The sequence below is a fragment of the Portunus trituberculatus genome, chromosome 42 (genome assembly GCF_017591435.1).
Source record: "Portunus trituberculatus isolate SZX2019 chromosome 42, ASM1759143v1, whole genome shotgun sequence".
In the NCBI taxonomy this organism is placed as follows: Eukaryota; Metazoa; Arthropoda; class Malacostraca; order Decapoda; family Portunidae; genus Portunus; species Portunus trituberculatus.
Window position 1 is genome coordinate 9889438 of NC_059296.1, and position 17916 is coordinate 9907353.

The following is a 17916-nucleotide window of genomic DNA, read 5'->3' on the forward strand; positions in this document are numbered from 1 at the left end:
ATGATCTATAGAATAACATATATATATATATATATATATATATATATATATATATATATATATATATATATATATATATATATATATATATATATATATATATATATATATATATATATATATATATATATATATATATATATATATATATATATATATATATATATATATATATATATATATATATATATATATATATATATATATATATATATATATATATATATATATATATATATATATATGAAGGTGCAGTAACTTTCTAATAGGAAAAAAAAAAATTAAAGTTTCGAGATCACTAACTTGATTTGACAAGAAGACGTTAGCGTCCCCAGGGACACGTGACTTCCGGCTTGTGTCCCGTCCCCTCGCAAGGCCTGTTCGATGAGTGATGGCACGCACGCAAACGCATGTGCACGCGCGCGCTCACACATACATACACACACACACACACACACACACATATATGTATAGATGTGTGTGTGTGTGTGTGTGTGTGTGTGTGTGTGTGTGTGTGTGTGTGTGTGTGTGTGTGTGTGTGTGTGTGTGTGTGTGTGTGTGTGTGTGTGTGTGTGTAGTTACCTTATTTAATCCCATGCCATCTGAATCACAACAACTATAGAGACTACAGTCCTCCCCCAGGCGCTTCTCACCCGCCATGCAAGGAACACTCTCCTTGCCACGGTGATACCTCGTGGTGTGGAAATCTCACCTGTCATGACAGTGTTATAACATTAGGTAATTAGTAATCTCTTAATGCTGTGTATTATTCGAGTAGCGAGATACCTAAGCAGCGCTGAGCGTGCCGGATCACGTGTTGCTGCTCAACTTCGTAATAATGGAGGCGCAAGTGGAAGACAGGGAATCGTGCTGTTATTTACTTATATGAAATTATATTAAGTAAAAGTCTGTTATACGAAATTGTTTATTGATTAATGCATATTCGCATGTATTCAATTATTTACGGTCTTTTGTGTGTGTGTGTTTGGTAATATGTTTACGTGTGTGTGTGTTTGTTTGTGTGTGTGTGTGTAAGGATGGAAGCTTTAGTGCCTGAAAAGAATGCATCATTATTCGTTTCAATTACCAATGCCGTGTGTAACAAATCCAGTGAACATTAGTTAACATCATGCATGACAGCAGTTTTAACTGCTGCTTCACTGACTCTCAACCACCACTGCCGCTCCCCACCATCACCATACAACCACCACTGCCGCTCCCCACCATCACTATCATACAACCATTATTGCCGCTCATCACCATACAACCACCACTGCCGCTCCCCACCATCACTATCATACAACCATCATTGCCGCTCACCACCATACAACCACCACTGCCGCTCACCACCATCACCACCATACAACCACCACTGCGTCTCATCACCTTCATCACCATACCATCACCACCAAAATCCCTTCCTGGCAGTATGAAGTCATGAGGTTTAGATTTGACCCACTTAGCGGCACGAGGGAGGAAAAAAGTGGTCTCGGAGGAAATGAAGCATTGATGAGCGTAGGAGAGGCGGAGGGGGAAAGAGAAAGGAGGATGAGGAGGAGGAGGAGGAGGAGGACGAAGAGGAGGAGGAAGGAATGGTGAGAGAGGAATAGATGCTGCGGCAGAATTTTCACTTGCCATATATCGATTTTCGTGGAATTTAATGGCTGGTGTTACAAGGTTTTTCAGGCTTGGAGAGGGGAAGCGGAGGTAAGGGAACGAAGGATTAGAGAGAAGAGGAAGAGGGGAAGGAGGAGAAAAGAGGGAAGGATCGACGGGAGAAAAGTAAAAGCAATGAAGGAAGCAAGCGTATTTTTAAGGAAGAAAAGTGAATTAGAATAAGAGAAAGTCGATTAGAAGAATGTGAACGAAGAGACGAGGAAAGAATGAAGGGACAAATGGAAAAATAACCAAGAAAATACCGGAATGGAGGGAAGGAAAGGAGACGAAAGAGGGGAAAAGAGAGAAAAGATTGAGGGGGAAGTTTGAAAGGGAGACCTTAGCAAAAATGTAATGGAGGTAGGAGAATAAGGGGAGAGAAAGAGAGAGTGAGAGAGAAAGAGGAAGAGAGATGAAGGGGAGGCGAAGAAAAGATAAATACATCTATTGAGTGAAGCACGAGGAGAGGGAAGAAGGAATAAAGAAAGACAGAATGTAAAAATATACAAATAACTCATGGAAAAAGAAACTCAAGGAAAAATAATTAAGTGAGAAAACGAAGAGAGAGGGAGTATATATGAAGCAAAATGAAGAAAATTAGTTAGCCAAAAGACTATAAATGAAGATGAGGAAGAGTAAGTGAACGAGGGAAGAATAAGCAAACGGAGGCTGGGCAGGTCTTGGTGTCAGGGTGTGGAGTCAAACCAATTTATAGCTTCCTTTACGGCGGCTGAAAAATGATCGATTACTGATGCAGAGTCGATCGTGGAAGCCTCGCCACCTCACCACCAGATTATTCTTTACGGCTTCCACGGACACTGAGAGGGAGGAGGAGGAGGAGGAGGAGGAGGGGGAGGAGAAGGAGAAGGTAAACGAGGAACAAACGACGTAGAAAAGTAAAAATAGGTGGAGGGAGAAAGAAAGGAGAAAATTAGAATGTGAAGAAAAGATGGAAGGAAAAGCTGACAATAAGAAAAAAATGTTTTTTTTTTATCATGCTTGAAAAAAAGACAGATGTGGATATATATGTAAGAGATGCACATTTAATGAACAAGAATATATGTATTTACAATAACTATACTGTGAAAGAGGAGTAGAGCAGAAAGAGGAAGAGGAGGAGAGGGAAGAAGAAGAGAAAGAGGAGGAGGAGGAGGAGGAGGAGGAGGAGGAGGAGGAGGAGGAGGAGGAGGAGGAAGGTCGTATTAAAAGGACAATCTCTATTTCTTACTTCTTTACTTCTTCCTCGAACCCAAGAAACGATGAGAAGGACAAATATTCTTATATCAAACCAAAGAAAATATTTTTTTTTTCTAATACTCATCATCCAAACATAAAAAAAAAAATGGAAGTGCTCAAGAATTAAGTGCGTCGACCAAAAAGTTTTCAAATGTCACATATAAAGATAAAAAGTGGAGAGGGAGCGAGCGATCAAGGCATGACGTCAGGCAGGCAAAGAGTGACGTCAAACATGCAATAATTAGGAGTCGGGCAGGTGTGTGGAGGTGAGGGGGGAAGGACGGCGAGGGGATAGGCTAAGGACTGGACACGGAGGAAGGAAAGGATGGAATGGTGGCGAGGTAGAGAAACATGGTGACAGATTTTGATTTTGTATTTCCTAGCTTTGTATTATTCTTTTGAGGTATATGTTACAACCCACGGGCGTGACCTTAGTGAGTATTGACCCGTGTGTGTGTGAGTGTGTGTGTGTGTGTGTGTGTGTGTGTGTGTGTGTGTGTGTGTGTGTGTGTGTGTGTGTGTGTGTGTGTGTGTGTGTGTGTGTGTGTTTACTTCGCCTGACAAGATCACTTCCTTGTCTATTTTTCTCATGCAAGTGGAATTCACCGCAGCGTTAACCTCAAAACCAGAGGCTCGTACAGAAAACTCACTAAACATTCCAACACAATCCTTACATCCTCTGATACTTAAACAAATCCAGCTCTGGAAATGTACATAGAAAAATATTATTCACCACGTAGAGACTTGTACAGCAAACTCAGTGAGCCTTCTCGACACAAACTACACACTTCTGATACCACGAATAAATCCGGCAGTGGCAATAAACATAGGCCTAACGACTATTGTAGTACCGACACGCAGGCTTAAAGGGTATCAGGCATGCACAAGAGTAGTAAAGAAAAAGGAAAAAGAAAAGCTAGATAGGTTTAGAAGTATATAGCGTTTCATCCTTCTCCAAGACGTGAAGAATACATAAGTGAAGCTTAAATGTCAAGTCCCTATTGCAGTTTGTGTTTCTTTTCATGTTATTTACCATGCTGTAAGAATGATCAACAATTTGTCTCAGTCTTGCTTGCAGTTTGATATTTCTTTTGCTTTCTGATGATGAAGGAAAGTTAAACATTGTCTTTCTCCTTTACTTTTAGTGGGTATTCCTTGATGTCATTTTTATATTTATGATGTGAGAAAGTTAACTCTCTCTCTCTCTCTCTCTCTCTCTCTCTCTCTCTCTCTCTCTCTCTCTCTCTCTCTCTCTCTCTCTCTCTCTCTCTCTCTCTCTCTCTCTCTCTCTCTCTCTCTCACACACACACACACACACACACACACACACACACACACACACAAACATCCTGCATGGCATTATCATATCTTGCAAACTTTTCCTCGTTCATCTTGAAAGCCTCTCTTACCCCTTATTTTCTCCTCACAAGTAAATATTCAACATCTCCTCTTGCGCCGCCTCGGTCGGAGCCTCACGCGCCTCACCTCTGCTTTTATTCCTGGAAATTCTTGGGTTCCTGAGCGGCAGAGGAGAGGCGAAGGAAGATGAGTGAGGGGGAAAGGAAGGGGGATAGGAGGCAAGGGTTGGCTACCACTGTCTTACCCTCATCTCTCTCTCTCTCTCTCTCTCTCTCTCTCTCTCTCTCTCTCTCTCTCTCTCACACACTCTCACACACACACACACACACACACACACACACACACACACACACACACACACACACACACACACACACACACACACACACACACACACACACACACACACACACACACACACACACACACACACACACACACACACACACACACACACACACACACACACACACACACACACACACACACACACACACACACACACACACACACACACACACACACACACACACACACACACACACACACACACACACACACACACACACACACTTTGTAATGCACATGTCTTGGTTTCCTTTCTTTTCTCGGCCATTTTGTTTTTAGTTTTATTTCGTGTTTATTTCTCTGCTCGTGTTCCCTAATTTCTTTTCTTCTTTTCTTTATTTTCGTTGACTTGTTCTTCTTGCCTTCCATTGTCTTGAGTTGGCATGTATCTTGCTCTTATCTATTTACTCTTTTTAATCTTTCCTCCTCTTGCATCTTTATTATTTTTTTCTGTCTGTTTTCTTCTGTCTATATATATTTCGAAAAGACTTTCCAGTTACTAAATTGAAATATCTACTTTTCTTCCTCTCTTTTATTTCCCCACCACATTACTGAGTACCATGATGTGTTTCTATATTCATTCTGCGTACTATTTGGTGATTTTATATAGCTTCAGAAGCTTGTGTGGGGAATTAAAACAGTGAACACTATAGCCATTAATCTTCTGACCTCCATAGACCCTTCCTAATGTCAATAAAATAGTCTAATCGTACACAAATCTCAAGGTAAAAAAATATGTCCCAGTACTAAAGGGGTTAACTATCAATATGTTTCATCTGGATAACATGAAGGTATGTTTACTGTTTTTTTTTACCTGTTGCATTGTCCTTACCTGTTGCAATACCTTTACTATCTACCTGTTGAGCTGGCAGTGCCCCGAGGGAGTGACCGGCCAGCTTCACTTTCCCCTTAAGAGTAGAAACGTGAGCGACTGAGTGGTCCGCTCTCTGGTGCTTCTTGCAAAGTGGTGCCTTCCTTACTTTGACTTTACTTTTTCCAACCTTTTCTCGTTCTTGCCTTTCTATTGCTAATGTTCTGATTTATTATTTCATATCGGTCTTGTTTATGTTGCTTCTACTGCTTCTTGATCTGCTTCTGCTTCTGCTTCTTTTCTTTTCCTTCTTTGGTTTCTTATTTTTCCTCACTTTCATCATCTTTATCTTCCTCTTCCTCTAATTCCTCCTCATCATGTTACTGCCCCACTACCAATCCCCACTCTCCATCGTCCTCCTCCTCCTCCTCTTCCTCATTATTCTCGATCTTGGTCTAGTATTCAGTGTTCCTCTTTGTCCTTTTGCCCGTTATTGCCTTCGTCCTCCCCGTCTCCTCCTCCTCCTCCTCCTCCTCCTTATCGATGTTGTTGACTCATTCCTCCTAGTGTGCTGTTCTTGTTTTCAGCGTCGATGTCACCGTGATTCTCCATTTCCTTAGCCCCATCTTCCCTCTCCCCTCCCTTTCCTCTCTCCTCAGTGCTTTCTCGTCGCTTCGTCCTCTCTCATTATCCTCGTACTCTTCATTCTCTTCCTCCTTATCCTGTTGCTCCTCCTCTTCTTTCTCGTGTTCCTTCTCCTTCGATTCTATACCTTATTGCAACATGGTTCCCGGAGAGAGAGAGAGAGAGAGAGAGAGAGAGAGAGAGAGAGAGAGAGAGAGAGAGAGAGAGAGAGAGAGAGAGGGAGAGTGAGTCTGTCCTTGTTCCCCCTCGCGAGTGAATTGTCATCGATGTTCAATAACACAATACTCCTGCGTCTATAAATCTGAAAGGGGACCCAATTAAGCGATGCACCAAGAGCCTCGTATCAATAGGGGCGACGCAGGAGGCTTGGTGGGGCGTGAATTTCGACCTTTCTCGTCCCCGTGGGAAGGTTCTTTGTTGATGGCGGGTCTGACGTCATCTGGTAGGGCGTTTAAAATTTGGGTTGGGCGGGCAATCATCCTTTAAGGCAATTTCACTTTTTTTTTATTTGAAGATGTCGAGAGCAGAGTGAATATGAGGAGAGAAAGAGGAGAAGGAGGAGGGGAAGGTTGAGAAGGAAGAGGAAGAAGGTACAGGAAGGGGAAAGAAGAGGAGGAAGAGGAGGAACATTGAAAAGGAAAAGGAAGAGCATGCAGGAATAGAGAAGGTGACAGAAGAGAAAGAGTAAGAGAAGGAGAGGAAGAAGAGGAGATGGAAGTTAGAGAAAGAATAAAAAAACGTTGCAGAAACATGGGAGATAGTAGAAGAAGAGAGGAGGAGGAGAGGAAGAAGGAGAAGGATGATGGTTAAAATGGAAATGGAAGAGTATGCGTAAGGGATGATGAAGAGAGGAGAATGAGGAAAAAAAGAAAGAAGAGGAAGAAGGTATAGAAGTAGAAGTGAAGGAAAAAGAGGAGGAGGAAGACGAGAGTAGATTCAATCAGACCAGTTGTTGAAAGTGAATTCGTTTCCTACAGAAATACACTGAAGTCACTAAAAGGAACCATAATTTATCAGGCCGCAGCTGGTGAGGTGTCAGTCAGGGCGAGGTGGACATATCCATTACGTGTTGAGCGTGAAATCATCCTCCTCACACCTGCGTTTGGAGCTCAGATGTACAGGAATTCCGATTAAAAATACAACTTTTCCCCCTTTTTTCACTCGAGGAACTTTCAATTTCATTTCGACTCTATTGAAAACTTAGTCTAGTTCGCTCACTTTTAAGGACGAACTTCTACTTCAAGTGGATAAGTGACTGAGCAACAATTTCGTAAACTTTTGACTCGCCTCTCGCTGTACTGATGGCCGATCACGGGCCGCCTCGCAACTTTCTTATCCTCTCAGAATATAAAGAAGAAAGTTTGGGGTACCTTACAATTAACTTCTTTTTATATTAAATTTGAACTAGTTGCGATATCCCTGGAAAAAAAAAGTGAGGAGAGAAATATTGAAGTTTCTTGTGTATGAATGTAATGTAGTACAGAGAGAGAGAGAGAGAGAGAGAGAGAGAGAGAGAGAGAGAGAGAGAGAGAGAGAGAGAGAGAGAGAGAGAGAGAAGAGAAGAGAAGAGAAAAGAACAAAACAGAGGGGACAGGGAGAAATAGCTAGATAGATGAATAGAGAGAGAGAGAGAGAAAAGAGAGAGAGAGAGAGAGAGAGAGAGAGAGAGAGAGAGAGAGAGAGAGAGAGAGAGAGAGAGAGAGAGAGAGAGAGAGAAAAGAACAGAACAGAACAGAACAGAACAGAAGAGAAGAAAAGAGAAGAGAAGAGAACAGAACAGAACAGAACAGAATAAAGGGAGAGGGGAGATAGATAGATAGATATATATATATATATATATATATATATATATATATATATATATATATATATATATATAGAGAGAGAGAGAGAGAGAGAGAGAGAGAGAGAGAGAGAGAGAGAGAGAGAGAGAGAGAGAGACGACAGTGCTATTTTTGAGTGATACGGAAGTACTTTCGGTGGGAGACAAGTGGAGTGTAAAAGTTTTCATTTCCTTGCCTATTTATCTATTTACGTCTTTAAGAGGAAGAGAAGGTTACGCCTGCTATTACACCAAACTTCAGAAGAACAACTGACGAGAGCAATAGTTAGGACCACGCTTCCTTTTCATGATTATTCCTTATTGTGTAACTACAAACACGCTTTCTCTACTTCCATCACTCTTTTTTTGTATTTGGGTGACTTTCAGAGAGAGAGAGAGAGAGAGAGAGAGAGAGAGAGAGAGAGAGAGAGAGGAGATAGGATTTAGCTCCCCCTTGATATACTTGAGTAATTATTCATATCTCATTTTTATGCAGCAAGTCTGCCTTTTATCTAATCAATATTGTTCCTGATCTTGCTTGTTTTTTTTGTTTCTTTGTTTCTATATTTCTTTCTTTCTCTTGTTTTTTTTATTTCTTTTTTTTTTTTTTTGTTGTTCTTTTTTGTATTCATCCTCATTATGACCACCACCACAACACGATCATTATCATCACCACCATCATCGCCACCATCATCACCATCATCACCATCATCATCATATCTTTCATATAATCAGTTCTCCGTCTCCATTGTTTTCCTCCTCCTCCTCCTCCTCCTCCTCCTCCTCCTCCTCCTCCTCCTCCTCCTCCTCCTCCTCCTCCTCCTCCTCCTCCTCCTCCTCCTCTTCCTCCTCTTCTTCCTCATGTTTTTCAGAGAGGTATGCAAAAATTCCTTCCTTGTTGATGCTCTATATGCGTATCCGGCTGTGACGCGTGGAGAAGTATTACGTGTCACTTATATTTAGAAACACACAATTAAATGCGAGCTGGAAAGAATACGAACACAAGACACCCACCTTCCCTCCCACCCCTTTCTCTCTCTTGCTCTCTCTCTCTCTCTCTCTCTCTCTCTCTCTCTCTCTCTCTCTCTCTCTCTCTCTCTCTCTTGTTAACGCTTTACACGTACACACAAAGAAACAGAGTGACGTGTGCTACTTAGTTATTTTTGTTTTACTTCGTACTTCGTCTTTCTGTTTTTTTTTCTTAAATTTTCTTTTTTTTTTCGTATCTTTTTGCTTTTTTTTTTTTTTTTACGATACGCTGCTTGACCTCATGCTTCTTATTCTTGGCTGCTCGCTCACATTCAGCGCAGGTGAGCAAGTGTGAGGTTAATGAGCCTGAAGAAGCGTGTGAGGCGAAGCTTTATGGCGGGAATGTGAGTGGGTTAGGCGGTTGCCGGAGAGAAGGTGGGAGCCAGAGAGAGCAGGAGTGAAGGGCAAGGAAGGGGTAAGAGGAAGACGAAATAGAGCGAAAGATGTGAGAAATATTTAGGGAAGAATATGTAGTTAATGGTAAAGAAAGGAATTAAAAAAGAAGCTGGAGAAGAGAAAAAATAGTTGTGGTGTTGTAGATTTAAAGATAAAGGATGTAGTTAATCTCTCTCTCTCTCTCTCTCTCTCTCTCTCTCTCTCTCTCTCTCTCTCTCTCTCTCTCTCTCTCTCTCTCTCTCTCAAACACTAATAACACAATGTACGTACAATAGAATAGGACAGAAGAGCACACTTCAGTCCAATACAAGTTTTAGGCTTAAGTACCATTTTTTTTTTACTATTTGAAAGCTGAAAAAAAGTATGATGAAAACTCTAACATAGGGATTGTTCCTTGCCATTTTTGAGAGTCCACATTTACCAACTGTGTGGACATTTCTGCCGTAGAGGCACGTCTACAGTGAACTTGCTCCACACACTAGAGGCCCTGGAGACAAAGGTCATCAGGTGCTGGCCGGCGTGTTTCGGCACTGAGTTTCCCGTAGCTGGAGAACACCTTTCCTGTATTTCTGACAGTCTCGAAGGAGTAGCGTGGGGTTTGCTTGTACAGTACCTGGACGTTGGTGATGTTCCTGAGGGTCTAGAGGTGACGGGTCCTGTGGGAATCTTTGGTAGTTCTGTAGCAGCTGCTGTACGTCCCACTGCCTTGCTATTGCCTTTGGAGACCTATTTATGAGGAACAAGAGAGCAGTACCATCTGCCGCAACTACTAGGAATAATATCAGGTATGCTAAGATCATTGCTGCTTGTTTGTGGTAGCTGTACTTGTGCTTTCTCTTAAGACACACTGGAATTCCGCCATTCACCTCTCCTGCAATCCATTTTGGTGTAGTAGATGTTCATTATTATCATGGTCACCGTTCAGTCAAGTTTCTTTCATTATAGTGATGCCCATTTGAAGAATATTAGTTTAGAAGAACGTCTACTAATGAGAAATCCTTCATGTGTTTACTTTTGCATTTGAGTTGATGTGATGCTGGGAATATTCAGATATGATTCTCTCTCTCTCTCTCTCTCTCTCTCTCTCTCTCTCTCTCTCTCTCTCTCTCTCTCTCTCTCTCTGTCATCATTTACCACATTGTCCTGTCTGCATACCACTCCTCTATGGCTTCATCGTCTCCTCGTCCATTTGCCACAGCTTCAAACCTTAGCCAGTGTTTACGATTTCCCGGGAGTGTGTGTGAGAGGAGGGAGGGAGGAAGGAAGAGGCGGCCGCTCTCCCGCAACGTCGACCCTGGGGTTTATGGATCATATGTTTGCTTTGTCCCCACCACTTCGACGCTTGCAAGAGGCCTTTCCACCACGTTCTAGCATCTGATCCCCTCCCAGCCTCTCATTCTCTTCCTGGCCTCTTATCCTCATGCTGGTTGTATTAATTTTTGTCATTGTTGGCGCGTTTTTCACTGGAGGTGTCTGGGTAAAGTGATGTGGCCTTCCGTGTCAGTGTATGGTTGAGGGAATATAGATAGAAAATGGGTGTTTGTAACAGTGTTTTATTTATTGATTTTTTTTATCATAATCTTTTTATTTAAAATTGTACAAAGAATGAGAATATGTTCTTACATTTTAGGAGAGGAAAAACTTCGAGGAAAATTTGTAAAGTAACATGAATACTTGGCAGAAAGCAGATTCGATAGTTTAAGTTTTATTGTTAAGCGCTTAGCATTTATTATCCTTTGATGGGCGTCCTGCGTCATGTTTATAACTTTAGTGTGGTATTAGGATTTTGCCGCTATACGTTTTCCTTCTATAAAAAATCGTGGATAGTGCTTTAATTGTCTAGGTACCTAATATTCCAAGCAATCTCGGAGAAACATGAGACACTGCTAGGGGGGAAACTTGCTTTAATTCAGCTTTATGAGACTGAAGCAAGACCTGTTAACTTGCTTAGTTCACAAACATTAATTCATTTTGTTTTATATTTATGCTTCTTACTCTGGTAATCGTGTTTGTCAGATTTTCCGAGTAGGAGACAACTGTAGGCGGAGACAAGGGATCTTCTAGTAAGTGACTCCTACAAGGTTCGTGGCTGGAGTAAGGTGACTGATGGAGCGAAGAGTTCTATTAATGAAAGCTTGCAGATAAGGATCAAAAGAAGAGTGATTGGTTAGAGTAGGTAGGTTTATATCGTAAAGAGACTGATTTCTTTTTTCAGTTTTAAGTATTTTCTTATTCTTGAGTTCCTAGGCCAGCGAAACACTATATCAAAACGTATATTTCTATGGTGATGATTTTAATTGTTATCAAATTTCAGTGTCATTGTCGGTGTCGTTTATATGTCGAGTCAAAAGGTGAAGAAGACAATATAATCATAACGTATCCTTCAGTTAGCGAGGGTTTTGCTTATCTCTAAACGTCCATGTGCAGTCCTTCACGTCGTCCGGTGTTGGTATAGTCAGAAGTAGCCAGCAGTAGTTCTCGTCACTCACTACAGAGGGAGTGACAAGCGCTGCGTCCTGCTCAGAGCCGCATCGAGGTAAACTTTCTCACAAGCTTTTTGGAAATCCGGAAAAAAAGAGAGAGTAAAAATGCACAGTCTTCCTAATGACTTCGTGCTCTTCTAGGTAATAAAACAAACTCATGAATTTTTTTCCGGGTTAATGGTGGAAAACTTTCCTGAAATTCGTGCAGAATATTTTTTCTTCTTCATTAGGGTATTAAATTGCTATTTTACTGCGTTTGCTGGTGATGTTTGTTGTACGACGTAGTATTAAGTTAGGCACGACAACTATTCTGTAGCAAAATGTATGACAAAGAGAGAGAGAGAGAGAGAGAGAGAGAGAGAGAGAGAGAGAGAGAGAGAGAGAGAGAGAGAGAGAGAGAGAGAAACACACCTGCCTCGTTGTTGTCTGGCGCGTGACTGTAAATTTGTTACGTGCAGAACTATGGATATATTTCACCCATTTTCCCGTTTGAAGTATTTAATTAAACTTTATCCATGAGTTTTTGTGTGCATATTCTGGCCGCTATTACCCTTTAAGTGGCGGGGAACAACAGCGGTCGCCCGTGTTACTGTTGCGGGAATGAAGAGAAACGTTATTATTAGTCGTGGGAAAACAATGGTTGGTCTTTTATATTTCCATTCTTTTTTTACTTTGTTGTTGTTTGTTCAGGTGGATTACACATTTGAACGATAACGAATGCCATCATTGCCATAATTATGTTTCTCACTGATATAGTTACATGACTGTCACTACCCACCGTCATCACCATCACCACCACCATCACCACCACCAATACCTTTCATCTGCATCCACTATATACCACTATATACATCCACTATATACTCTGACCTATCCACTCATCACCACTGTCACCATTTCCACCTCTTTTCATCACTAAAGCCTCCACATATTGTATTCCTCTCTCACAAACAATAACAACAACAACAACAACCCTTCACCATACCACCACCACCACCACCACTACGACATTTAACTCCTTTCATCTTGCAATATGATCGTTCCCGCTGTTTCGTATCTCTCTTCTACACTCCCTTCATCTCCCCTTCAGCCTCAGTTCCCTTTCCTCTCTGTCTCTCTCCCTCTCCCTATCCTTATCCCTCTTCCCTCTCCCTCTCCCTCTCCCTCTCCCTCTCCCTCTCCCTCTCCCTCTTCCTCTTCCTCTCCCTTTCCCTCTCTCCCTCTCTCTCCCCTTCCTGCGTGTTCGTGTGCTCTCCCTCCATATCCTCGTGCAGGGCTGAGGCCTTTCTGACGTGGAGGAGAATTTCCCTAATGAGGAGGTCGGAAGCTGGCTTAGAAGGGAAAAATGGTCCTGAATACGTCATGGATTTTCCTGCCCACGCCACACCTAACTTTGGGCGCAAATTGTCGCTAATTGTGAGCGGAGCCCCGACAAAGACGCCTCGGCTTTGCTTTTCGCTCGGGTGTTCATGACTGATTAAAAACTTTGAGCCTCTGAGCGGGGCAGCGCCGCTGAGGGAAAGGAAAACAATTACTCCTGAAAATGCAAATACGAAAGGAGTTAAATGATTTTTCTTACTTTGCCTTATAGAATGGGTAAGAAAAATGAGTGTGCTATGAAAGCTTTTATTCAGCAATTTCTCACAATGTTAAAGGGACGAATTTATGTTTTCGCAACTTAAGGGAAAAAAAGACATTTTGAAGCAATACGGTATTACTTCCAGCTTCCTCCTCGTTACTTAAGAGATTAAGCTTCACCTGGTTTTGGGATATTTCATGGAAAAAAAAAAAAAAAAAAAAAAAAAAAAAAAAAATATATATATATATATATATATATATATATATATATATATATATATATATATATATATATATATAACAACAAAATAAGGTAAATATTATGATTAGCGGTGATTACCCTGCCAGCCAACTCTGACAATTAAAAGTTTTCTTCTGCGAAAAATTGATAGAGTTATCGCAGGAAATTTAATCTAGATCTTCAGATATGAAACTCTTGGTTCTTGGGTACGGGCGAAACGATGCAGGATAATGTGGAGGGAGGAGGTAGGAAGGGGAGGAGCGGAAGGAGGAGGAGGTGGAGGTGGAGGTAGAGGTGGTGGTGGTAGTGGGGGGACGTAGTGAAGGAGAATGTGGAAGAAAACACAGATAAGGAGGCGAAGAAGGAAGAGGAGGAAGGATATTCTAGACTGTATTGAACCGTGGCGGTGTTGGAGTACTGTAGGGACGACAGCGTGAAGTAGGGCGTGTGTGGGGGCCTTCCGATGGGCGTGGCGGAGCGTGGCGTGGTCAGACTGTTGGGTATTATGACACTCTATTGATCCATCTCCCTCCAAACAATGGATGACAAGGGAAAATACTAAAAAAAAAAGAAACGAAAAACAAGGGATGTGATAAGAGTAAAAATAAGCGTGGGATGTTTTGTAATGAGGAATAAGGTTTCGTGGGAGACCTTAAGAAGGGAGGTGATGGTGGCGAGATGGCTTCGATGGTGTCAATTAGAGGAGGTAATGGTGGCTGTACGACGTAATAAAGAAGAGATAATGACAGTACCACATCCAGGCCAGGCGAGAAAAAAAAGACACGTGCTGTACCGGGATGAGAAAATTAATCACGGTGTCAAATGTTTCAAAAGTTGTGAATTAAATTTGTCTGGGGACCTTAACGTGTTTTAATTCTTGATCTTTCCTTATCTATTCAGTTTTTTTTTTCCCATTGCATCTAGTTAATTGTTTTATCGTTTCACTCCTAAAGCCATTGCAATCAACAGTCCAGAGAGAGAGAGAGAGAGAGAGAGAGAGAGAGAGAGAGAGAGAGAGAGAGAGAGTAGAGAGGGATGTGCAAACCTGTGAAATCGCGTGGGATGTAGAATGTACGACTGTGAACTGATGCGTGATATGTGAGGCTGAACCGTGTACCTATGTATGTCTGCCTGTGTGTGTGTGTGTGTGTGTGTGTGTGTGTGTGTGTGTGTGTGTGTGCTGGACTGCTGATTTTGGTCTCGAGTCGACGGGCGTGTGCATGCCAATGAGGGGGCGAGGCGTGGTCCAGGGGGCGATATGCATACATATGTAGAGAGATAGAGTGCGCAGGACGTTCATGCAAATTCAGGATAGTGTCGGGGGTCGATGTTCTAACTTGTGCTTTGGAACTGAACTTGTAAATTGAAATCTAGTCGCTTTAAAGAGAGTAAGGAACACAGCTGGGCGGCGAGAAGCAAGGCAGTGAGAAAGGGTGGGATAGGAAGAGAGTAAAGGAGAGGGAGACAGCTGGAGGGAGGAATGATGTTCGTGCAGATTTCAGATAGAGACACAGACCGGCAGCGAGAGAGACACAGGGAGAGGGAGAGGGATACATTTTCAGGCTTTGTTAGATGCATTCGTTTCAGGATACAAAACATTTCAAAAAGTTTTACACAGGAGAAAGGAAGCAAAGTAAAGTAAGCCTAGGAAGTGAAATAAAATGCATAGCGCTTTTGGGAAATGTTCGTGAAAGTAAAGACTGCCAGACAAATTGAATAAATAAATAAGCGGATGAAAAGTATGAATGGCCAATGAGGCTTTTTTTCCTTTCATGGGTTGGGGAGAGAGAGAGAAGGGGTGAAAAGTTTATATTAAGGCATCCAATAGGAAATCAAATAATACACCAATATACATTAAAATATTGAATGATAGATCAAGAGAGAGAGAGAGAGAGAGAGAGAGAGAGAGAGAGAGAGAGAGAGAGAGAGAGAGAGAGAGAGAGAGAGAGAGAGAGAGAGAGAGATGCTGATGGATAGTTAGGTAGAGACTCTCGTTCAAGAAGTATAAATTAAGGAAAGGGAAGGACAACAAATAAAAAAAGAAGAAAAATATAAAGAGGAAAAAAAAACACTAGAAAAATGAGTGAAAGCTACGAAAGTCAGAAAGAAAACAGTAAAAAAGAAGGGAAAAAGAAATAAAGATGATTAAGATATTTAATGAATAAAAATAATTGCAGGAGGAAGAGAGAGAGAGAGAGAGAGAGAGAGAGAGAGAGAGAGAGAGAGAGAGAGAATTAAATGAGAGTCGGCAGAGATGTAACAGCAGAAATGTGAAAGAAAAAATTTATTCCGATGCAACACAGAATAGTGAAATAATGTACACACGCACTCTCTCTCTCTCTCTCTCTCTCTCTCTCTCTCTCTCTCTCTCTCTCTCTCTCTCTCTCTCTCTCTCTCTCTCTCTCTCTCTCTCTCTCTCTCTCTCTCTCTCTCTCTCTCTCTCTCTCTCTCTCTCTCTCTCTCTCTCTCTCTCTCTCTCTCTCTCTCTCTCTCTCTCTCTCTCTCTCTCTCTCTCTCTCTCTCTCTCTCTCTGTGTGTGTGTGTGTGTGTCAAACTTTCAAATGACACATTGTAGAAAATCGTGAAAATATCGTGAGTAGTTGACTACTTTCTCTACTTCCTCCTCCTCCTCCTCCTCCTTCTCCTGCTCCTCTTCATTCCCCTCCCTTTCTTCTTCCTCATCTTCTTCCTTATTAATCTAACTTAACGCCCCCGCTTAATCCGCCGCCTCACTCTCCTTCATAACTTCATCTTTACCTCTCTGCCACCCTCCCTCTCTCCCTCCCTTTCTCTCCACAAGCGGCACACCGCCGCCGGAGACGCTAAAGGTATCACATTACCTCAGCTCGGGAAAATCAAACAGCAGAATCTACATACAAATGAGTTTCTTCCTGAGGGAAATTGAAGCTCTGTCCCTTCGTCCTCATTTCTCTTCCTCCTCTTCCTTCTTCTCGTTGCCTTCCCTACCAGCCACTCCCCTCCTCCTCCTCCTTCTCCTCCTCCCCTCTTTCTTCATAATTTCGTCATTTATTTCTCCTTTTTCTCTCTTCATTGTCGTTCTTGTTCTCCTTGTTGTTCTTGTTCTTCTTCTCTTGTTCCTAAGTTTTAGCTCCTCCTTTTCCTCCTTCTCCGCCTTCTCCTCCTCCCCCTCCTTTCTTGTTCTCCTTGTTGTTCTTATTCTTCTCCTCTTGTTCCTCAGTTTTAGCTCCTCCTTCTCCTCCTTCTCCGCCTTCTTCTCCTCCTCCTCCTTCTCTTCCTCCTCCTCCTCCTCCGTCTTCGCACCTAATACCCAAGTGTCTCCCTCCACTTATCCTGTCACGCGGAAGACACAGAGAACTTAGGCTAGGGGTGGGGGAGCGGTGAGATCTCTCTGGTGCATCACATTTTGCCTGAATTTATCGATGAAAGATACATTGAGACTGGAAAAAAATCTGTATGGGTTATTTCTGTATTTTCTTATGTTGTTATTTCTTTTTGTTTTATTTAATTTCTCCAGCCGCTTTGGACTTGCTGGTTTTGTGCGTGCATTGATGTATTCAGTCAGTCCTTTAGGCAGGTAATTATGGTAATGAGAAGTTAAACGATCGAGGAGTTAATGATGTGAGTTGCTTTTTTATCATTTTTTCCTCCACCCAAATCTCTCTCTCTCTCTCTCTCTCTCTCTCTCTCTCTCTCTCTCTCTCTCTCTCTCTCTCTCTCTCTCTCTCTCTCTCTCTCTCTCTCTTATGCTTTTTCTTGTTTATTTGCTCTTTCTTCTGGTTAGTCTGGCTGTCAAAGATAATATTAATAATTCGATTTTTCTTTTACTTGTTTCTTTTTCGCATTACATTACCGTGGTGGCTGGGCATATAAGGGTACTGATGATGATTGGGTAATATTACGTAAGTCTGCCTCTCAGGTGTTACTTTTTGAAGTGTATTTTACTGGACATCCGTGACCAGGTGTGTTCATAGTCAAGTGTGGAAGTCATCAATTTCATCGGAGACCAGGTAAAAAATTATGATTATTGAAACTCTTCACTTTTCATTTTATCTGATTCACGCTCGTATTCAGAAACACCTTCCCAACTTAGTACGATTTTCCAAGGCCACATAGACAACCAGGCTGCTTTTCAAGACAGCTACTCCTCTTAATAAACTCGAAATTTTGCTAATCTATCACCAGAACCACAATAACATTCTTAAAAACTTGATCTTCAACTGGAACCTTTGGAAAGCAGTGATGGTGAGAGAACATTTTCTTTGACTTTTATTGCTCCTTTTCTTCCTTCTTCACTGCAATTGGACACCGGTAACACACACACACACACACA

The 17916-nt window shown here is 41.8% G+C and overlaps 1 long non-coding RNA gene across 1 annotated transcript in view; it reads left to right on the top strand.

Annotated features, from left to right (window-relative positions):
• Positions 1-17916, top strand: part of LOC123517342 — a 569643-nt gene that overhangs the window by 156522 nt on the left and 395205 nt on the right. The window lies entirely within an intron of this gene.